The 18092-nt window shown below is 44.7% G+C and overlaps 1 protein-coding gene across 12 annotated transcripts in view; it reads right to left on the reverse strand.

The window, feature by feature from the left end:
* LOC125459529 (leucine-rich repeat-containing protein 4C-like) overlaps positions 1-18092 on the reverse strand; it is a 966049-nt gene that overhangs the window by 16026 nt on the left and 931931 nt on the right. For 9 of the 12 annotated variants that reach the window (XM_059652143.1, XM_048546069.2, XM_048546067.2 and 6 more), the window contains one exon: positions 2370-2474. The exons of the other annotated variants lie outside the window; for them this stretch is intronic. The gene's annotated coding sequence lies outside the window, so the exon portion shown is untranslated. The remainder of the gene's footprint in view (positions 1-2369; positions 2475-18092) is intronic. 12 annotated transcript variants of the gene reach the window in all.

Below are 18092 nucleotides of genomic sequence, written 5' to 3' on the forward strand. Positions count from 1 at the left end.
TCAGATGGTTGTCAGGGAAAAATATAGAGTCAGCAATCAAATGGAGTTTGCTCAGGGAACCACAGACAATTGCATTAATCCTCCCAATATTTAATTAGGGGGCATTTCTGCTTAATCTGCTCTAGATGGAAAACAAGGGGTTTATAATTTATGGATAGTGAAGAGACTAGTAGGAGAGACTAGGATTCAAGAGCATGGCCTCAGAGTGAAGGGATGACCCATTAGAACTGAGATCAGGAGAAGTTTCTTCAGATGGTAGCGAACCTGTGGAACTCGTTGCTGCAGAGATTCATGGAGGCCAAATAATTGAGGGTACGTAAGAGAGTGATAGATAGATTCTTGGTTAGTAAGGGGATCAAATGTTACAGGGAGAAGGCAGGAGAATGAGCTTATGAAATATATCAACCATGACCAAAAAGGCAGAGCAGACTCAATGGGGTGAATGGCTTAGTTTTACTCGTATAGCTTATGGTCATACAAAGAGATCAAAAGGCCTAGCAGTGAGGTTGAGCAGGGTGCCATTGGGCAGATATATGTTCACTAGCAGTGTGAGGTTGTGGACTTGCTCACCAAGCTGGCTAGTTATCATGCAGACATTTCGTCACCATTCTAGATGACGTCATCAGTGAAGCCTTCGATGAAGTGATGTTATTCTACTCCACTTAGAATTTGTACTGTGTGGTCTGTTATATACCGTCTGTCTGTACAAGTCCGTACAGATCGAAACCGGGAAGTACAGTACTCACCATTGCTTTGCGGATTTTTTTTGATAAATAAGCTTCACTTAATAAGTTTGAATGAAGTTGGTTGTGAGCCATTTTTTCAAACAACTGAAGTCCATATGATGGCGATACACAGTCACAGTGCTGTTAGGGAGTCAGCTCAGGGATTTTGACCCAAATAAAACTCTTCTGCAGCTGTTTCATACAACTCAATGTCATTGCATTACTGTGGAGTGCAGTCATTGCTGTGGATCCTGTGATGAAGGTTTACAATATATTATTACTCTTTGGAAACTTGTGTTTTAAAGTAGTCCTAAATGGATTTTGTTTTTCAGCTCCTTGAATATGATTTTTTTAAAGGTCAGAAACACTTCTTAAGCAATTGGTCAAAACAGGTCAAGAAATCCTGTGACTTGAGCTGAATGACTAGACAAGCTGCTTTTTTTTTGAGTGCTTGAGAAGTTGAATATTTATGACAAAGAGAGAGAGAAATGACAAGAGGCCTCAAGTAGGTCCGGTTCATAAAAGGAGCTCTGCACTTTTTGGTGCGCTGTTTAGCAGCCTGGGGGTTGACAAAACAACTGGAAAGCTTTTTTTTTATACAACTTAAGGCTTGATGAGGAAAGCTAATGAATTAGCCTGTACTTGTACATCTCTGGGAGAGACAAGAGAATCACAGCTGTCTCAAATTCTCTTTTTAAAAATTTTTATTTCTTGTTATATAATGGTGGAAGGACTGTTATTCTGAAATTTTCAGCTGCAAAAGGTATAAATACATGAAGTTCTGTGTGCTGCTTTCAAATTGAATGTTGACTGAATATGAGTCTGCTGACTGGGGAGTCTGGCAAAGTGGTAGAGGGAGAGGATTTTTTTGTATTTATTACAGTAATTATGTATTTTTGAATTTCTGTAATGCTGAAATTTTCTTTGTTTTTCTAACTTTTTTTTCTTGAGAATTTGTGCTCGAGAATCTGTAGCTAGGTACCTATTTGCCTCAGATAATGCCATAAGTGGTGATCTGTAACATTTCTTTGTACTCACGTGAGTACACGTGATAATAAATTTAATTAATTATTTATTCCTTTGCAGAAATTCAACAAAACGAAATACCTATGATCCCCACGGTTTAGTGAGAAAATTAAGGTGTAAACAGACATTGTACTACACTGGGTTTGAGTGTCCATAAAGCATATTGCTGGTGAATAAGTGCCAAATATTACTTTTTGCTGTTGGCGATAAGATCTTTCCCAACTTCCTCAGATGTCTATAGATTTTTTCTTATATCATAAATGTATGTTCTTTTGTTGAAAGTGTGCTGGCAGCCTAATGTGAATATTTTCAGTGACAGTAATTAAATTGTTAAAAAAATAGGATGGTGGTCTTAAAGCCAGGTTTCATGCTAGGAGATCACATGACCAGTATTACACCAGCTGGAATCAATAATAATCATCTGGAGTGATAGTGTCATTGGACAAGTAATCCCAAGGCTTGGTGTCAGTTCAGATAGCATGGCAACTGTGTATGCAACTTATGGATGAAATTATCGGTCTAGAATCAAAAGCGAGCCTTTTGGAACCATGAAATGATTGTCTTAAAAATCCATCTGCTTCATAGTGTTGTTGAGGGAAAGAAATCTGTCATCCTTACCTGATCTTGCCCAGGTGACTCCAGATCCGCAGTAATCTGGTTGACTCTGAACTGTTCTTTGATACAGACCAGTAGCCTCTCCATTGTATCAAATTGCAATGAAATCTGAAAGGAATGAAACTGGATGGATGACGTGGCATTGGGGCAGGCACTGGAAACAGCAATTGCAAACTCAGCCCTGTCACCCATTTCAAACTTTTCCTTCATAATAGCTGGGGAACTGTCCCACAAGAGGCACAGCCATCCCACAGACTCATCAAGCAATGGCCTGACACAAAATGTTACTCCCAGAATCATTGCTTCGACAGTCTGAAGTGAAAATGACAGAAATTCACCAAAAAAACTTCCATATCTAATACTGCATCCCCAAGCATAATCTTTGAACCATTTAATACATTCATTGGAAATAAACTTGGTTTCATTGAGATTCACAGATTTTATTCGTACTGCTTTCAATTAGAACAATAAACAACAAATGATGAAATAGCAAACAGAAAATAAAGGTTGCTAATCTTAATTAAACTGAGGTGCAATCCTGTAGTCAGTCCTCATTCCTGTTGTTGTTTGACAACAGATATATTACAGTACAAATTACAGTCAAACAGAACTGCACATCAGGACTAAAACAGTCCTTCTAAAGGTACAGGAGAATTCAAAAATGCTGAGATGTCAGTAATAATGGGTTTTAGGTCTTATTCAAACTCATCTACATTGTTACACTTAAGTATCAGACTGGCACAATGGATGGCATTATCATCAGAGACAGAGGCTGTAGGCTCAACTTCCACTCACTCATTATGCAAGACAATACTTCAGTACAATACAGAGGCAAATCTGCAGTGACTGTTGTTCTGTATTTCAAATTAGTATGAAACAAAGGGCATTCTGAATGTTCAGGTACTTTAAAGACTTCATGGCACTAGACGGCTTATGGAGTTCTCCAAGCCAGCTCACGCTCCCAACATATATCAGTCAATGGGATCTTGCTATTCTCTGTTCCATAACAGCAATATTTTAAAAGCCATTCCCTGAATGGCAAGCCCATTGTGACTTCCTATCTAGATGGACTTTTTCTTATTCTGTATTATGTATACAAGTATAGACTTGCAATGCAATATAAACCAAGTTATACAGTCATAGAGGTCGACAAACAGAAAAAGTCCCTTTGGCCCATCAAGTCTATTCTAGAGTTATCAAAATCAAAGAGCCACTAATAATCCAAGATTGGAATTCAGCAGGAAAAAAACAACACAGCAAACGACTGGAACTAGCTACTAAAAAGAATAGTTTGAGAAAAGCAGCAGGCATACATTTGAAAGGAAGTTAGATAAACACAGGGAGGAGGAACAAGTGGAAGATCAGGACTGATGTGGTTGGAGAACCATGTGCAGCACAAACACTAGCGTAGACCAACTGCACCAAACAGCCCGTTACAATTCTCTACATTTAAAGTAATTATACACAATTCTGAAAACTGTATTTTTCACAGAGGCTACTTCACATAAAAAACCTCCTTCAAACATTTTTTCTCATTCTCCACACGCCACATTAGTTGCATTACCTTGAATGGTAGCTGGGGTTTTCTTATGAAAACCAGTCACAGTTACATTTTAACTGCAGAAAAAATAAAGTACAGTGAGCCAAAATAAACATAGCCCTAGATTCAAAATTGTTTTACAGTCACCACAGAGAGATGGATCAAAATTTCTCCTGGATCCACTGCTCTACCGTCATTTCAGTCACTCTGTTGTAGCATTCTACCAACCATGGGACCACGATATTTATATACAGAAGGGCTTTCTTTTTGCTCACTGCTGCTAGCAGGAATGATAGCAGTGAAAGCAGACATAAGTGCAGGTAATTTGGGAGATTTTGTTCTCCATAGCCAATATATTTCCACCTTAACAGCTGTACTTGCTTAAATTCACAAGTGGGAGCACTGTCCAGCTCATGGGATCAAAGAACCTGATTAAATAGCAGAGTCATGATTTATTAACATAATCTAGACATTCATGTCATGTTAAGCCTGAACAAAGTTTACAGATTTGCACAAATAACGGAAACAAGAGTGAATCAACAGCATTGTTTTTTTTTCACCCATTATGCTCTACAGGTTGCATTGCATTGCATACGGGGTGTGTAGTTTATTAAACTAAATTTTAAACTATGACCTATCATTGACACTTGTCTTCTTGACTGTCAATGTTTTTTCTCTCTTTTCTTTATGTTGGGATGCAGCATCCAGCATTTGTTTCTTATTCCTAATTGACCTTGATTAAGTAGCTTACTAGGCCATTTTGGAGTCAACTGCATCGCTATGGGTCTGGACTCACATGGAGAACAGTATGCACAAGGGCAGCAGATTTCATGCCCTGCAGGACATCAGTGAACTAGAACAACAATGATAGATTCAAGGTCTTGTTTGGTGACACTAGTTTCCATTTCCAGCTCTATTAAGTGAATGAAAATTCCACCAGTCACCATCGTGGGATCTAAAACACTGTCTCAGATAAAGCAAGAGCAATAATGAGATGGCTGCAGTGAGACTGAGAAGCTACCTGGACAAACAGTCTTGGAAAGTGTGGACATGAATACTATCAAGAAGTCTGAGCACCCTGAATACTTCCCAAATCAAGTGCCTTTTGTTGCAATTGTGATAATGTCACTGCCTGGAGCAGTATTTGCTGTTCTTTCCTTCCTGCCTTTGAGCCGACGGGATGAGCCACCTTTTTGAATTGTTACAGTCCAGGCAAACCCATAATTCTATGCAAAGAGGAATTCAAAGGCTTTGACCCAGCTACAATGGAGGAATGACAAAGTGATTTCAAGTCAGGATTGGTGTGTTGCTTAGAGAGAATCTTAGAATTAGAGCTTTCTCAAGATACTTCTGCCCTTCTTCTAACTGGGAGCATCATGAATTTGGAATGTGCTGTTAAGATAATCCATAGCAGGTTATAAAGTTATGAGACACAGGAGCAGAAGGAGGTTATTCAGCCTTTTGAGCCTCATCTACCATTCAAAGAGATCAAAGTTGATTTGATAATTCTCAACTCCACTACCCTGCATTTTCCCCGTAATCCTCGGTGAGGGCAAAGTTCCTGAAGTTCAGCAGGGCCAGAAGGCTATTCTCTCAATACAGAGGTGTGATCTGTGATGGTTTATTCTGACGGTCACCATGCCTCAGGCCAGGGGAGACTTTGAGAGAGAGAGTCCTTCATAGTAATCTCAGCTGGTGCAAGAACTGAAATCTAGCACAGGGTAGCTCCCAGAGTGAGCAGAACCCCTGACACTCCTGTTTAAATCTGTCAGCCAGGGCTCCCTGAATAGGCCAAATTAACAGTCCCAACCAGGGAGCTTATATCCTATGAGGGCCACTTGGTTGGCCTTGTTACTGTCACTATAGTTTCCATGGACACCTAACATCTATCTGACCACCCAGTAATTTGCATTTCCATCTATGTGGATAGAAATTCCCGATGGTTTCCGGTGGGAGATGGGGTCTGGGCAAAGAATGAGGTCCAAGATTAACCTGAATGGAGCCTCACACTTGGCATAGCTGGCTGGATCTGTGCCCATTTCGGAACACTGCCATCCGTACCCCAATGACTTCCAGCTTTATTGACTCAACTGTTTTTTGCTTCAGTCGAACTATATTGTGTATAATAGCTGCCTCCAAATTAATCCCATTAGAAAAGAAAAATATGTACACTGAACAGTTCCACATACATTCAAATTATCCTCTTTGAAAAAAAGAACATTAACTATGGCAAAAAAAAACAGCTCACAAATTAAAAGCTGGAATTCCCTATCGATTAATCAGTCATACTTATTACAGTTTATGATTTGGAAAACAGTAATAGATGCAGGTCCTGATAACACAATGTTAGAAAGTTACTAATAAATTAAGACATCTGCAACAAAAGCAAATATTGCAGCCGAAACCTCAAAGGTTTAGCAGCATCTGTGAGAAGAAAATCAATTTAATGTTTTGAGTCTAGGCCAGGCCTGAAACATTAACCCTGCTTCCTTCCCATTGATTCTGCCAGGCCTTCTGAGTTTATCCAGCATTTTCTGTTTCTGTTTCAAATCTTCAGCATTCACACTACTTTGTTTTATTTTAGTGTTTAAGGCATTCACGTACAAATGTGAAAGCGTATTACATAGAACAGCACAGCACAGTACAGGCCCTTTGGCCCACAATGTTGTGCCGACCTATTATCCTACTAAGATCAAACTACCCTGCATACCTGACATTTTACTATCCTCCATGTGCCTGTCCAAGTGTCGCTTAAAAGTCTCTAAAGTTTCTGACTCCACTCACTGCCAGCAGTGCATTCCACACACCCACCACTCAATATCAATAAATGTACAATGCGGGATAGCAGAATCTTTCAATAATAGTTTTAATTCACAGAATTGGAACTTGTCTTTCTTAAGAGCTTGTCAGGGTGAAATCCCCTCAGAATACAGCACAAAAAGGGGAATGGTGCATCAACATCAAATTTTAGAGAATTTTTTTCTAACATATATTAGTAAATTTCTAATCGATCTGTCATTGCACCTGTCTGGAGTAGGTGGGAATTGAATCCAGGCCTGCTAGATCAGAGGTAAGGGCACTACCAGAACATTACAAGAGCCTCTAGCAACAAATGTTATGCTTCACAGAACATACTTTCCAACTGAAATTGATTTTCGTCCACAATTTTTCCTTTTACTCGCCAGCTCTTGACAAATTGGACCAGACCCCATCGTGAAATACAAACCTTACAAAATATTAGCAGCTTTATTTTTAATTTTGTTAACATTGAGCTTACAATGGCTAAATTGAGCTTCTTTTTAATTTTAAAAATAAATGCAAAGTAGTTAAATGTCTAAAGAGAAATTGTACGGAGTATATTTAATTACAGCTGACTCATCACAATTAACTATATGTTGACCATTCATATAAAAGTTTCCAATTGACATCAGTATGATGTAGGAGCTACTTAACCCCATTGTGGTTCATAGTAACCACATCCGCACCAAATGCAAGCTACTTGAGGAACTCAGGCTCACAGTTGATGAGCTGGAATCTGACTTTCAAACACTGCATCACATCAGGGATGGGGAGAGTTACCTCGATGCTGTGGTGCAGAAGGTAGTCACACTTCTTAAATTAATCACCATGAATCAAGTCAGCAGTCAGGCACAGAACAATATGACGACAAGTGAAGCAGGTACAGGGGTCCAGTAGGTAGTGCTGAAGGAACCTCAGCCATTCAGCTTGTCTAACAAGTTTGAGATCCTTGCTCCCTATGTGGATGAGAGTGGACACAGTAGCGAGAATGAGCAAAACGACCATAGTGACCAATGTATAGTGAGTCATTCAAGAGGAGAGAGAAAACAGAAATGTATAGTCAGAGGGACAGACACTGTTTACTGTGGCCAGGATCGAGAGTGCTGAAGGCCATGTTACCTGTTTGCTGCCCCGGTTCAGGATATCTCACCTGGGATGCAGAAGAACACATGATGTTGGAGGTAGCATATTAGGATAGATAGACAATTAGATTTTGGGCAGGAAACAGTGAGTGGGGATTATGGCAGTGATAATGGGAACGGCAGATGCTGGAGAATCCAAGATAACAAAGTGTGGAGCTGGATGAACACAGCAGGCCAAGTAGCATCTCAGGAGCACAAAATCTCTAACACCATCCAAGACCTCATCACCTCAGGGGGCCTCCCACCCACAGCCTCCAATATCATTGTTCCCCAACCCCACATGGCCCATTTCTATCTCCTTCCCAAAATCCAAAAAAAACTGCCTGCCCTGTTCGACCCATTGTCTCAGCATGTTCCTGCCCCACCAAACTCATCTCCACCTATCTGGACTCCATTTTCTCCCCTTTGGTCCAGGAACTCCCTACCTACGTCCGTGACACCACCCACGCCCTCCACCTCCTCCAGAACTTCCAATTCCCTGGCCCCCAACACCTCATTTTCACCATGGACGTCCAGTCCCTATACACCTGTATTCCGCATGCAGATGGCCTCAAGGCCCTCCACTTCTTCCTGTCCCACAGGCCCGACCAGTCCCCCTCCACCGACACCCTCATCCGCCTAGCCGAACTTGTCCTCACCCTCAACAATTTCTCTTTTGATTCCTCCCACTTCCTACAGACTAAGGGGGTGGCCATGGGCACCCGCATGGGCCCAAGCTATGCCTGCCTCTTTGTAGGTTACGGGATACAATCTCTCTTCCAAAGCTACACAGGCCCCAAACCCCACCTCTTCCTCCGTTACATTGATGACTGTTTCGGCGCCGCCTCTTGCTCCCCAGAGGAGCTCGAACAGTTCATCCACTTCACCAACACCTTCCACCCCAACCTCAAGTTCACCTGGGCCATCTCCAACACATCTCTCACCTTCCTGGACCTCTCAGTCTCCATCTCAGGTAACCAGCTAGAAACTGATGTCCATTTCAAGCCCACTGACTCCCACAGCTACCTAGAATACACCTCCTCCCACCCGCCCTCCTGCAAAAATTCCATCACCTATTCCCAATTCCTCCACCTTCGCCGCATCTGCTCCCACGATGAGGCATTCCACTCCCGCACATCCCAGATGTCCACCTTCTTCAAGGACCGCAACTTTCCCCCCACAGTGATCGAGAACGCCCTTGACCGCGTCTCCCGCATTTCCTGCAACACATTCCTCACACCCCGCCCCCGCCACAACCGCCCCCAGAGGATCCCCCTCGTTCTCACATACCACCCCACCAACCGCTGGATACAACGCATCATCCTCCGACACTTCCACCATCTACAATCCGACCCCACCACCCAAGACATTTTTCCATCCCCACCCTTGTCTGCCTTCCAGAGAGGCCACTCTCTCTGCAACTCCATTGTCCGCTCCACACTCCGCTCCAACCCCACCACACCCGGCACCTTCCCCTGCAACCGCAGGAAGTGCTGCACTTGCCCCCACACCTCCTCCCTCAACCCTATCCCAGGCCCCAAGATGACCTTCCATATCAAGCAGATGTTCACTTGCACATCTGCCAATGTGGTATATTGTATCCAATGTACACGGTGTGGCTTCCTCTACATTGGGGAAACCAAGCGGAGGCTTGGGAACCGCTTTGCAGAACACCTCCGCTCGGAGCGCAACAAACAACTGCACCTCCCAGTCGCAAACTATTTCAACTCCCCCTCCCATTCCTCAGTCGACATGTCCATCATGGGCCTCCTGCAGTGCCACAATGATGCCACCCGAAGGTTACAAGAACAGCAACTCATATTCCGCTTGGGAACCCTGCAGTCCAATGGTATCAATGTGGACTTCACCAGCTTCAAAATCTCTCCTTCCCCCACTGCATCCCAAAACCAGCCCAGTTAGTCCCCTCCCGCCACTGCATCACAAAACCAGCCCAGCCTGTCTCTGCCTCCCTAACCTGTTCTTTCTCTCACCCATCCCTTCCTTCCACCTTAAGCCGCACCTCCATTTCCTACCTACCACCTCATCCCACCTCTTTGACCTGTCCGTCTTCCCTGGACTGACCTGTCCCCTCCCTACCTCCCCACCTATACTCTCTCCACCTATCTTCTTTTCTCTCCATCTTCGGTCCGCCTCCCCCTCTCTCCCTATTTATTCCAGTTCCCTCTCCCTATCCCCCTCTCTGACGAAGGGTCTAGGCCCGAAACGTCAGCTTTTGTGCTCCTGAGATGCTGCTTGGCCTGCTGTGTTCACCCAGCCTCACATTTTATTATAGTGGGGATTATGGCCTTCTTTTTCAGGTTGGCAAACTGTGACCAGAGGAATTCCACGTGCTGGGAACACAATGGTTTACAATATTTATAAATGACTTGGAGGAAGGAAGCAAATGTGCTGTGGCAAATTTGTAGATTGCACAAAAATAGGCGAAAAAGGCAAGTTTCAAGATGTAAGTAGTTAAGTAAAGGGCAACACATTGGCAAATGGACTATAATGTGGTAAAATGTGAAGTTGTTTGGTTGGAAAGGGAGAACAAAGGAACACAGTATTATTAAAATGGAGAAAACCTGGAGGAAACTGAAACACAAAGGGATTGTGAGGGGCATGTGTACAGAACACACAAAGCTTTCAAACAGATGCAGCAGTTAATCAGGAAGGCTCAGGGAATATGGTCCCTTATTTCATGGGGGTTGGAGTATAAGAGTAATAAAATCTTCCTGTAACTACACTAGGTGCTGGTGAGACCACGTCTGGAATATTGTGAGCATACACCGTATTAAAGTATTGTTTCAATGAAGGCTGCTCACAGAAGGTTCCCCCGATGATCCCGGGTGTGGAGGGACTGTCTTCTGAGCAAAGGACAAAACCGTTGTTTAGGTCTTACAAGAATCAAAGGTAATCTCATTGAAATATATGGACAGTTATGGGGCTTGGCAGGGTAAGTGCTGAGAGAATGTTTCCCCTTAGGTAGTGGCATAGGCTCGGAATAAAGGGGCATGAAATTAATGTGAGATAAGTAGGAAATTCTTCACCTGGAGGTTTGAATTTTGCAAACACACTGTCTCAAGCAGAAACACACAACACAAACATGCTCCCCCTCTGTCTTTCTCTCTCTCTCTCTCACACACACACACACACACACACACACACACAAACACACACACACACACACACACACACACACACACACACACACACACACCCTCTCACTCACATACACACAGTCTCCCTCACACACACACCTTCTCCTACATCCTCTCTGTTACACATACACAAACGTAGACACTCCCTTGTCCACACACACATTCCCTCTCACTCACACACACTCCCAAATACGCACTCACTCTCACTCATACACAAAAACACACACCATCTCACTCTCACGCACACACACGCACAAACACATACACACACACAAACACACACACTCCCTCTCACTCACACACAAAAACACGCACCCATCTCACTCTCTCTCTTCCACACACACACACTCCCTCCATCTCCCTTTGCCACACAGACACACATGCACACACACTCCTTGCTCCCCACCACACACACATTCCCTCTTACTTACACACAAAAACACGCACCATATCACTCTCACACGCACATACAGAAACATACCCTCTTCCTCGTGCACACATACACTTTCCCTCTCACTCCAAACACAAACACTCACACACACACACTCCCTCTCTCACTCACACACACACACACACACCCCTTTCTCTCTCTCACACAGAAACACACACACTCCCTCTCTCTCACGCACAACCACACACACATTTCCTCTCTCACACACACACATACACATACTGCCTCTCTCTGATACACACAAACACACTCACACAGACGCAGACACACACAGACACACACCCCCCTCTCCCTCACACACAGAAACACACACACTCCCTCCCTCTCACGCACACACTCACACAGTCACACACATACACAAAACACACAACACACGGTGAGACTTTGCACAGATCTAGTAACTCACCACTTGGCATCCATGAGGCACTGTGAGCCATTGACAGCAGCAGAGTTGTACTCCAGCTCAGTCTGTAACCTCATGGCCTGGCCCCCACTCAACAGTTACCTCATACCAGGGGATTAACGCTGGTTCAATGGAGGGTGCAGGAGGGTATGGCAGGAGCAGCACCAGGCATAACTGAAGATGAGATGTCAACCTGGTGAAGCCAACAAATAGGGCTGCTTGTATACCAAACAGCCAAAGCAGCTAAGCGATCCCAAAACCAACGGATCAGATCTAAGCTCTGCAGTCCTGCTACATCCAGTGATGAATGGTGGTAGATAACTAAACAACTCACTGGAGGTGGAGATTCCACAAACACTATCCTCAATGATGGAAGAGCCGAGAACATCAGTGTAAAAGATAAGGCTGAAGTATTCACAGTAATCTTTAGCCAGAAGTGTTGAGTGGATGATCCATCTCAGTCTCTTCCAGTGGTCCCCAGTATTACAGATACCAGTCTTCAGCCGATTCAATTCACTCCATGTGATATCAGGAAATGGTTGGAGACACTGAATACTGCAAAGGCTACGGAGCCTGACAATATTCCGGCAATAGTATTGAATAGTACTGCAGACTAGTCTTCTAGAACTTGTCACTCTCCCAGCCAAGCTGTTCCAGTACAGTTACAACACTGGTATCTACCCAGCAATGTGGAAAACTGCGTAAGATTATCTTGGGCACAAAAAGCAGGAGAAATTCAACCCGGCCAATTATCACCCCATCAGTCCACTCTCAATCATCAGTAAAGTGATGGAAGGTATCATCAACAGTGTTACCAAGCAGCACCTGCTCAGCAATAACCTGCTCAGTGACACCCAGTTTGGGTTCTGCCAGGGCCACTCAGCTCCTGATCTCATCACAGCCTTGGTTCAAACATGGGCAAAAGAGCTGAATTCCAGAGGTAAAGTGAGAGTGACAACCCTTCATATCATTGACCAAGTATGACATCAAGGAGCCCTAACAAAACAGGAATCAGTGGGTATCAGGGGGCAAACATTCTGGTGGTTCATGTCATACCTGACACATAGGAAGATGGTCATGATTGTTGGAGGTCAATCATCTCAGCTCTAGGACATCTCTGTAGGAGCTCCTCGGGGTAGTATCCTCGGGCCAACTATCTTTAGCTGCTTTATCAATGATCTTCCTTCCGTCATAAGGTCAGAAGTGGGGATATTCACCAATGATTGCACAATTTTCAGTCCATTCATGACTCTTCAGATACTGAAGGAGTCCATCTTCAAATGCAACAAGATCTGGACAATATCCAGGCTTGGGCTGACAAGTGGCAATCGATATTCGTGCTACACAAATGCCAGGCTATGACCATCACCAATAAAAGACAATCTAACTACCGTCCCTTGATATTCAATGGTGTTACCATCACTGAGTCTCCTAATATCAACATCCTGGGGGTTACCATTGATCAGAAACTCAACTGGGCTCACACAAACACAGTAGCTACAAGAGCAGGTCAGAAGCTAGGAATACTGCGACAAGTAACTTACCTCCTGACTCCTCAAAGCCTGTCCGCCATCTACAAGGCACAAGTCAGGAGTGTGATGGAACATTCCCCACTTGGCTAGATGAGTGCAGCCTCAACAACAGTCAAGAAACTTGACACTATCCAAGACAAAGCAGCCTGTTTGGTTGGCACTACATCCACAAGCATCCACTCCCTCCACCATTGTCACTCAGTAGCAGCAGTGTGTACTATCTACGAGATGCACTGCGGAAATTCACCAAAGATCCTCGGACAGCACCTTGCAAACCCATGACTACTTCCATCTAGAAGGACAAGGGCAGCAGACATATGAAAACACCACTTCCTCCAAGTTCCCCTCCAAGACACTCACCATCTTGACTTGGAAATATATTGCTGTTCCTTCATTGTCACTGGATCAACATTCTTGAATTCCCTCCCTAACGGCATCGTGGGTCAACCTATAGCAGGAGGACTACAGTGATTCAAGAAGGAAGCTCATCACCACCTCCTCAAGGGCAACTAGGGATGGGCAAGAAATGCCCACAAATGAATAGGATAGAAAAATACACACACACCCTCTCATTGACACACATTCATTCACACGGACATATAGACCCTTGCACACACAGGCACACATACTCCCTGTCCCACACAGCCACACACACACACAGTCCCTCTCCCACACACACACTCCATCACTCACAAACACACACACACACAGCCTATCCTTCACACACCCACTCTTCTCCCTCAAATAAACACACACTCTTCTCCATCCCACACACACGCGCGCACACACATACACTCCCTCTCACATACATACATACACACACACAGCCTATCCCACACACACACACACACACACACACACACACACACACACACACACACACACACGCTCTTCTCCCTCAAATATACATATGCACACTCCTCTCCTTCACGTGCGCGCAAGCACGCACACACACACACACACACACACACCCCCATCCCTCACACGTGCACATACACATACTCACAGATACACACTCCCTCTTGCTCTCTCACACACATACACACATGCTCCCTCTCTCTCACACACACACACAAACACTGTCCCTCTTTCACACACACACCCACCCCCTCTCATTGACACTCTCTTGTACATATAGACCCTCAAACACACGGTCCCTCAAACACACACACACTTTCTCTCTTCCATACACATACCAATCCCCCTCTCTCTTTCTCACACACATTCACAACCCTTCCTCTCACACACACATGCTCACACACACACTCTCCACCACACACATGCTCTCTCTCATGCACACATACACATATTCACCCTCCATGTCAGACACACACACACACACACACGCACACACACACACACGCACACACACACACACACACACACACACTCTGCCTCACACACCGACATACACACAGAAACATAATCCCTCTCCTAACAGAAACACACACACTCCTGCTCACACACACACATCCTCTCACCCACACACAAACACACAAATAATCCCTCTCCTAACAGAAACACACACACTCTGGCTCATACACACACACACAGCCACTCAGTCACATACCACACAGACTCCCTCTTACTCAAACAAAGACGCGCATACCTGCTCACACATGCCCTCTCACACACATACACACACACATTCCCTCTCACTGTCCATCACAGAGACACTTCTTCTCCCTCACAGACACATACATGCTCCCTCTCTTAGACACATATGCCTTTCCGTCGCACACACTCCCTCTCTCTCTCTTTCTCACACACACACACACACACACACACACACACACACACACACACACACATAGACACATACAGACACAGCCTATTGCTCACATGTGCAATCACACATACTCTATCACTCACAGATGCACACTCCCTCTTGCTTTCTCACCCACACACAAATTCCCTCGCTCTCACACACACTCAAACACTGTCCCTCTTTCACACACACACCCACCCCCTCTCATTGACGCTCACTCGTACATATAGACCCTCAAACACACACACACTCTCTTCCATACACACAGCAATCCCCTCTCTCTTTCTCACACATACTCACAACCCTCTCTCTCACACACACATGCTCACACACACACTCTGCACCACACACACATGCTCTCTCTCATACACACACTCACACACACTCCAACACATACACAAACACACACTCACAAACACACACACACCCTCTCATTCACACACACACACACACACACCATCACAAAGATTACACACACTTTCTCACATTCACACACACTTACACACTCAGCTCACAAACACACACACTTAAACACATAGACATACTCATCTCTCTCCCACACACCCACATTCCCTCTTCCACACACACCCACACACACACACACACACACACACTCTCTCTCCTTGGCACACATATATGCACACACTCTCACACACACACAAAACACTCTCACACACACGCACTGTCTCACATGCACTCTCTCTCTCACACACACACACACACACACACACACACACACACACACACACACACACACACAGAGTCACACACGCACCCATTGTCTTAACCAGAAATACACACTCGCCCACCCACACTCTCATAAACACAAGGACGCACATATTCACACACACTCTCAGTCACACACAGGCATGCTCAAACACACTCTCAAGCAGATCACACACACGTTCTAACATTCACACACACTGACACACAGACACACAAACACACTCTCACACACAGACTTATGCTTTCTCTCTATCTCTCTCTCATACACACACACACACACACACACACACACACACACACACACACACATACTCTTTCACTCACATACATACACTCCCTCTCCCTCTCTCCCTCTTTCTCACACACACACACTCCCTCTCACTGATACATATAGACACACACACACACACACAAACTCTCACTCTCTTATACACACACACTCCCTCTCCCTTATACAAACACTCCATCTCACTCACACACCCACAGTACTCTCTCACACACATGCACTCTTTCTCACACACAGGCGCTCTCTTTCTCACAAGCACATATGCAGATTCACACATACACACGGTCACACATTCACACTCACTCTCTCAACCACACTTATACACCCGCTCACACACATACACACTCTCATAAGCAGAAATACACATACCCTGTCTCTCACACACACTAGCTCGCTCTCTTACACACACACACACACTCTTACACAAACACAGATGCTCTCGCACACATGCCCACACACACACACAAGCACAAACTCTCGCACACACATGCTCAAATGCAAACACACATACTCTCTCTCTCACACACAATGTACCCGTTCACTCACATACATACACTCCGTCTCCCTCTTTCCCTCTTTCTCACACACACTCCCTCTCACTGATACGAACATACACACACACACACAACACTCTCACACACACACACATGTACACATTCACATATACACATTCACACATGGTCACACATTCACACACACACACACACACAAACACACACAGTCACACATTCTCTCTCTCTCACACACACACATACACACACAACACACACACACAAACCCTCTCATTCACACACACTCTCACACACACCGTCACACAGATCACACCAGTTTATCACATTCACACACACTTACACACTCACCCTCACAAACACAGACTTAAACACATAGACATACTCATCTCTCTCCACACATCCACATTCCCTCTTCCTCACACGGACACACACACATACTCCTTCTCACTCACACCCACACACTCCCTGCCACACATACATGCACACGTTCACACATTCTCACACACACACAAAACACTCTGTCACATGCACACGCTCTCTCTGTCTCTCACACACACAGTCACATACGCACCCACTGTCTCAACCAGAAATACACACTCGCCCACCCACACTCACACAAACTCTCATAAACACAAGGACGCACATATTCACACAGACCCTTTTACACTCAGTCACACATAGGCACGCTCACACACACTCTCATGCAGATCACACACACGTTCTAACATTCACACACACTGACACACAAACACACTCTCACACACAGATTCATGCTTTCACTCTCTCTCTCTCACACACACACACACACACACACACACACACACACACACACACACACGTACCCTTTCACTCACATACATACGCTCCCTCTCCCTCTTTCTCACACACACACACCTCCTCTCACTGATACATACACACACACACATGCACACACTCTCACACACACACAAAACACTCTCACACACACGCACTGTCTCACATGCACTCTCTCTCTCACACACACACACACACACACACACACACACACACACACACACACACACACACAGAGTCACACACGCACCCATTGTCTTAACCAGAAATACACACTCGCCCACCCACACTCTCATAAACACAAGGACGCACATATTCACACACACTCTCAGTCACACACAGGCATGCTCAAACACACTCTCAAGCAGATCACACACACGTTCTAACATTCACACACACTGACACACAGACACACAAACACACTCTCACACACAGACTTATGCTTTCTCTCTATCTCTCTCTCATACACACACACACACACACACACACACACACACACACACACACATACTCTTTCACTCACATACATACACTCCCTCTCCCTCTCTCCCTCTTTCTCACACACACACACTCCCTCTCACTGATACATATAGACACACACACACACACACAAACTC

The sequence above is a fragment of the Stegostoma tigrinum genome, chromosome 17 (assembly GCF_030684315.1).
Source record: "Stegostoma tigrinum isolate sSteTig4 chromosome 17, sSteTig4.hap1, whole genome shotgun sequence".
NCBI lineage: Eukaryota > Metazoa > Chordata > Chondrichthyes > Orectolobiformes > Stegostomatidae > Stegostoma > Stegostoma tigrinum.